This window comes from Oratosquilla oratoria, chromosome 6 (assembly GCF_046742065.1).
Source record: "Oratosquilla oratoria isolate Oo_2021 chromosome 6, ASM4674206v1, whole genome shotgun sequence".
Taxonomy (NCBI): Eukaryota; Metazoa; Arthropoda; class Malacostraca; order Stomatopoda; family Squillidae; genus Oratosquilla; species Oratosquilla oratoria.
This window is the reverse complement of record NC_134782.1, coordinates 54,735,165-54,742,664: the sequence shown is the minus strand read 5'-3', so window position 1 is coordinate 54,742,664 and position 7,500 is coordinate 54,735,165.

Here is a 7,500-nt window from a genome sequence, read left to right as displayed (position 1 = left end):
AGAGAACGAAGAGGAGGAAAAAGAGGAGGACGAAGAGAAGGACAGAGAGGAGGACGAAGAGGAGGACAAAGAGGAGGAGAGGAGGACAAAGGGGAAGACAGAGAGAAGGACAAAGAGGAAGACAGAAATGGAGACAGAGAGGAAGACAGACAGGAGGACAAAGACGAGGACAGAGAGGAGGAAAAAGAGGAAGACAGAGTAGGACAAAGAGGAGGACAGAGAAGAGGAATAAGAGGAAGACAGAGAGTAGGGCAGAGAGAAGGACAGAGAGGAAAACAAAGATGAGGACGAAGAGGAGGAAAGGGCAATCAAGATACAATCCTGAGGTTTCCTCTCAGCTGAATAAAGTCACTGTGAGAGAAAATGATAATAAAACACGAGAAAGGTGACAGACGAACACCGGGATAAGAGTAGTATATCTGTACGAGCTTTCGGGGACTCAGAAACAATGTACTTGCCAACGCCCTTATGTCTTGAGTTGATAGGGCTGATAATGGCCTGAAAATCCAGACCCCGTTTTCGTGATACAGTAATTTACAATATGTAATACCTTATAATGAGCAAAGAATACTCGGCGAGATAAAAGTCGGGAAGACTCTTCTCAGTGTCTCTTTTAAGTTATTGAGATCCTTTTCTTTGCATAAAAAAACCATTAAGGCGCTCTCATCACCATAAAAATATTCCTCATAGCGGCACAAGCCTACAAGTCTCCTTAGTGATAAATGACAGAAAACAGACCGTCAGTGTCCTTGCGAGGTCCTCCGAGAGTCCTTTCTGTAAGAGAGAAAGAAAGAAAGAAAGAAAAAATCTTGGAGGTGGAGGGAATGGGTTGGGAGAAGGAGGCTTCTGAGAAACCCTCCGGTTAAACCGTCTGGATCCTACTCCCTTGTCCTCTAAGCACCATCGTAACATCCTCTGGACAACAACCACCCCCCACTCAACACACCCTCTCATTACGATCCCCCCGGCCAACACAACACCCCGCCCCCTCACGAACACTACCTGGCCACACTCCCCCCATCTCCCCATGTCACACCGCCACATCTCCCCCGGACACACAAGAACTCCCCCCTCCCCCCCGGAAGTCTACAAATTTTCTTAATGGCAAGCGCTAGCGTCGTGGCATGGCTTTCCCAGGGGAAACATGAAGGGAAAGTGTCATTAGTAGGATCTCTTCCCCTGCGGCGGAAGCTGTCACGTTGCAACAGGTAACAACTCCGCAGGGGAAACGCCCCTGGGAAGAAGTCGCTGCAAAGGTATACTTGGGCAGGAAGCATCGAGAGCTTAACGAGAGTTCAGTCTTGTGAACGTTTTGTCAAAACGTTGAAAGCGGTTTTCTGTGACTATGATTTTTTTTTTTTTTTTTTTTGTGCGGACGTTTATTTTAATGAAATGGATACAGAGATCTTTACCATGAACTAGGTATAGATATGATGCTTTATTTATTCTGAAGCTGAGTTTTCTGTAGAAAAAACACATCACTTAAATTACATAGTGGCAGGGATTCTTACAGCGAATTAAATTCGAACGTATGTCCGTTAAATTACTGTCGGTCTTTCTCTTTTTGCAGTGGCTTGTAATAGCTAGATAATCATAATTCACAAAAGTAATTGAAAATTACAAATAAATTTCCATTTCTCACTTAATTTCTCAAAGAAGCAATGCAGCTGACGTGATGGGAGAGCGTCTTTGATAAATATTCCAAATGAAAAAAAAATATGAAAAGCATGTTAGAAAAGTTTAAAATCTATCCACAGACACAAGCATACATATATCTATACGTGATTCAAGATGATGATGACGCGCGCGCGTACACACACACACACACACACACACACACACACACACACACACACACACACACACACACACACATACAAACACAAACACACACACACACACACACACACACACACACACACACACACACACACACACACACACACACACACACACACACACACACACACACACACACACACACACACACACACACACACACACACACACACACACACACACACACACACACACACACACACATACACTCACACACACACACAACCTCGTGGCGAGGTGGTTAGAGTTCTCGTCTGGCACTACGGCGCTCCGGGATCGAATCCCGCCCAGGGCTGAAATAATTTCAGTATCGCTGTCCTGCGGGTTACTACCCCAGCTCTCGTAGGCGGAGAGTTGGGTGTGTGCGTGCGTGTAAGGTCACAGTATTACACATAGATCGGTTATACGAGTTCTGAGCCCTCATCCGGGAGGTTAATAACTGTCAAGCATGAGTCCAACACGTGATCTAAGACCATGGTGAACACACACACACACACACACACACACACACACACACACACACACACACACACACACACACACACACACACACACACACACACACACACACACACACACACACACACACACACACACACACACACACACACACACATACAAACACACACTCACAAGCTCGTGGCGAGGTGGTTGGAGTTCTCGTCTGCCACTACGGCGCTCCGGGATCGAATCCCGCCCAGGGCTGAAATAATTTCAGTATCGCTGTCCTGCGGGTTATTACTTCAGCTCTCGTAGGCGGAGAGTTGGGTGTGTGTGTGTGTGCGTGTAAGGTCACAGCATTACACATAGATCGTTCATACGAGCTCTGAATTCTCATTCGAGAGGTCAATAACTGTCGATCACGAGTCTAACACGTGATCCAAGACCATGTTGAATACACGCACACACACACACACACACACTCACACACACACACACACACACACACACACACACACACACACACACACACACACACACACACACACACACACACACACACACACACACACACACACACACACATGGTTACATACCTTCTGTAATCTGCACAGACTTACTTCATTCTTCCCGAACACCAGACATTGAGGACGTAGAACGCCATTCCAAGTTCCTTCCATTCCCTTTTGCAGACTCTTACAAACCTTCCCATTGTCTTTCCTCTCATCATCTCCTGACCCTTTCCCCTCTTCTCCCCTTTCCCTCTCCTCTTAGCTTCCCTCTCACCTCTTTCCTACTGTGCCCACTTCCCTCAATTGCCACCTGCCCAAAGTTTATCTTCTTTTCAGTCTTCTCCCTCCTCTTCGCAAGAGCTTGCTCTCTTCTCTCTTCTTCCAGTTGCCATCATCCTCTCTTCTTCCTCGCCCGATTCCCAGACGCCCTCACTCTCTCTTCTTCTCTTTTCGGAAGTCTTTTGCTGGTTGGGCACTTTCCTACTCCCTCGCCTCCGTTCTTAAAAAAAAAAAAAATTCTTCTTGTTCCCCTTTTTCTCTAGTATACGCTTTATTCCTGTTCTTCGTTTCCCTGTGCACTGGAGGCGTCATAGAGGGCGTCATGGTCTCCCATTCACTTAGTTGTGGGTTCGAATCCCGCACTCCTCTCCGATTCCAAGCAGTGACTGTTAATCATCTATCCCAACAATCCAAGCGCAGAGGGCAAAGGAGACGGTTTCGGCTGCAGATACTCAGCGCCTCCTTGCGTAATATATTCACCTTTTTTATCTCCCTCCCTTATCCCTATTCATTCTTTGCGACATTCATTCACATTTTACATAATGAAAAATCTACAAAAAAAATTCAGGGCCTTTCACTGAAAGCGGCCTCAATCGGTCGACACCCATTTACGATGAGTCCCTGCTTTCAGGACTCATCACTCCTGTCTTCCACCTCTAGGTGTAGCTTTGAGGAGCCGATACCTGATCTCTATTTGTTCTCTCTCTCTCTCTCTCTCTCTCTCTCTCTCTCTCTCTATATATATATATATATATATATATATATATATATATATACATACACACATATATATATATATGTATACACACACACATATATATATATGTATATATATGTATATATATTTGTATATATATATATACAGTATATATATATATGTGTGTATATATATATGTATACGCCCAATATACATGAAGAGTAATATCGTCCACTCATACCACTCACTCACTCACCCCACTTACTCCCTCACTCACTCACTGGTCCACCACCAAGCACATCTACCCGACTGACTGGGCAGCTGCCGACCAAGCACTTCCTGCCTGTGTCACCAACACCACCACAAGCAACCGATACACACACACACACGAACACACTCATAAGTGCAGTCAACCTCTAACTCACAAAACACACGACAACCAAATAATAATGAACCCTTCCCCCCTGGAAATATTATATACTGTAAACAACATATAGCTAGTAATTAAGAACATGATAGTTTATTTGCGGAAAACCAAACATTCCCAGTAAAACCCATATAAATGCGTTTGCTGTCGCCTCCTATTTTTGCTGTGTCAGCACTTCCGTTGAACAAAAAGTAGATGCACCAGAGAGCAGGGCAGTCGGTCCGATGATACGTACAGAGACATTAAATAGTGCATTGTGGTATAGAACCAGGAAGTGATTGACATTGTGTAAAACCATAGAAGAAATTGTGAACCAGTAAACCTTTTTGATAAAGGAAAAGAAGTTACAACGAGTTTGGTATCGCCGCCTTAAGTTCTGTGTTATGTATTTACTCAACGCCAGTTGAGGATACATATATATATATATATATATATATATATATATATATATATATACATATATATATACTGTATATACATGTATATACATATATATATATATATATATATATATATATATATATGTATGTATACATACACATACACGTACATATATGTATATATATATATGTATATATATATGTATATATACATATACATATATACATATATATAAATATATCTATATGTATGTATATATATACATATATATATATACAGTATACATATATATATATGTATATATACAGTATATATATATATGTATATGTATATATATATGTAAATATATATACGTATATATATATATATGTATATATAGATAATATGTATTTATGTATGTATGTATGTATATATGTATGTATGTATGTATGTATGTATGTATGTATGTATGTATGTATGTATGTATGTATGTATGTATGTATATTTATGTATGTATGTATGTATGTATGTATGTATATATGTATGTATGTATGTATGTATGTATGTATGTATGTATGTATGTATGTATGTATGTATGTATGTATGTATGTATGTATGTATGTATGTATGTATATATGTATGTATATATGAACATACAATACCTCGCTCTACGTTTGCAATTGGTTCTAAATGTGGCGACGTGTCATGAAATGACTTAAGTGTAGTTTACTACAAAAAGATCACCAATAAACATCCCCAGTGCCTAAAGGTACACGCATATTTACGTAATATAGCAATTAAGTGAATGACTATTCGAAATTTACAAATATATATATAGATATTATCGTGCAGCCTACCTGATGCGCGACGTTAATGTTGCCGGCTAGAGCTGGTATAGGGAGGGGGAGGAGGAGGAGGAGGAGGAGGAGTAGGAGGAGGAGGATTTTGAAGACATCAATGGCTGAGGATCGTCAGCAAATGATTCACGTTGTGCGTAGGTTTTTTGCAGAGAGCCGTCGGGAGGGCCTTCAATTCCCTAGCTCTTTCTTCCTTCAAGGACTATGCTATAAGTCACAAAACCTTGCTGACATGCCCCCATAACCTTCGAGAAACGATGAGCATTAAGATTCATATCCTCAAATAAAGAAAGAGTTTTATCCATTTGCGCAAACGCCTCTTGAGTATTTTCTTGATGGTAAAGCGGCCAGGTTCAGTGTTTGACTCTTCTTCGTTCGATTGCTGATCGTAAAGCTCTACCAACTTTACATTTTTCAAGGGCTGCTTATCTTTTTCAAGGATTTATTTATTCATTGAGATAAGATGGACAGAAAATCTGTATATTTCGACCACTATCTGTGGTCCGTCCTCTTCATCATTCTCCTGAAGAGGACCACAGATAGTGGTCGAAATATACAGATTTTCTATCCATCTTATCTCACTCTCCGACATTGAGTCAATAAGTATTATTTTACAAATGTGCTTCTACATTAAACCTTCCTTATTGTAACATCATCAAATCCATGGAAATCACGCACAAGTTCTAGACACAGATCATAGGCCATTTCTGTGCTTTAAACTTCATTCCATAGAGTGCCTTTGTTCAGTAGGGCTTTATATAGGCTGAAGCCCTTCCAAGAGTCATGGACTATGATAGACTTATTAAGATCTATTCAAGAAATAAATAATGCAGAGACGTAACTCTGAGTTAACCGCCATAGTTCGAATTTGTAGCTTTCAATATATTCGTTTTGAAAATTGACGTATGTACGGGAATAATGTAGTTCGAAACTATGTAAGCCAAGCTGTACATATAGTGTACATATACATACATACATACATACACACACACACACACACACACACACACACACACACACACACACACACACACACACACACACACACACACACACACACACACACACACACATATATATATATATATATATATATACATATACTGTATATATATATATATATATATATATATATATAAATGTATATATGTACATATATATATATATATATATATATATATATATATGTATTTATGTATGTATGTATATATAACATTGAGGATAGATGAACCTGTTCCACGGTATATTGGAACTATTTAAGCATATTTTTTATTGAGTATACAGTATGTTTCTAAATACGGCTATCCTCTCTCATTAGAAGCTAATCTCTGTCAACAAAATATTACGATAATAGCAGGAAAATGTATATATGTTTATATTTAGTAAATATATTCATTACCAGACGCAGTTCATCCTGTTTTTTTTTTATTATACGCTATAATTATGCGCTAGTGGCGTAGTCGTTAGCGTGCTGGTCTCGGCAGTACGATTCCCGTTCTTCTCCGGTTCCCAGCAGTGATTGTTACCTGCCCCAGCAGCCCCCAAAGGGCATAAGAGTGCGAAGGTGACGGCTTCGGCCGCAGTTACTCAGCGCCTCCTGGCGTAGGCTCTTCATACTTCTTGTATGTAATTTGTTGTTTGTTTGTCTGTCTCTATTTGTTTCTTCCCTCTACTGGGCTCTCTGTCCTTTATTCGCGTTGTTTTTTTTGGCGGTATTCCAATTTTAGCGAGACTTTTTTTTCGTACTTCAGAGTGGCAAAAGAAGATAAAGAAATAGACTTTAATGGCATAATCTCTTCCGAAAGACTTTTTTTTTTTTATTCTTCGTGGGAGGGAGAGAAAGGGGGGAAGGAAGATAAATGAAATCCTAGAACTTAATATCTTAGAAGATTGAGCCATTGAGGAGTTAAAAGAGATTTAATTGGTTACTAAGAAAGATGGATAGTAGAATCTAGAACAATCGGAATTCTTTGATTGTAGGTTAGTCCCTAAATTCCTAAAGTAAAAGCTGGGTGATTCTGATCCGTAGGGGTGTTATTGAAGCTCTAGAAATATAAGAAGTATAAAGTATTCAGTCCATACCCTATA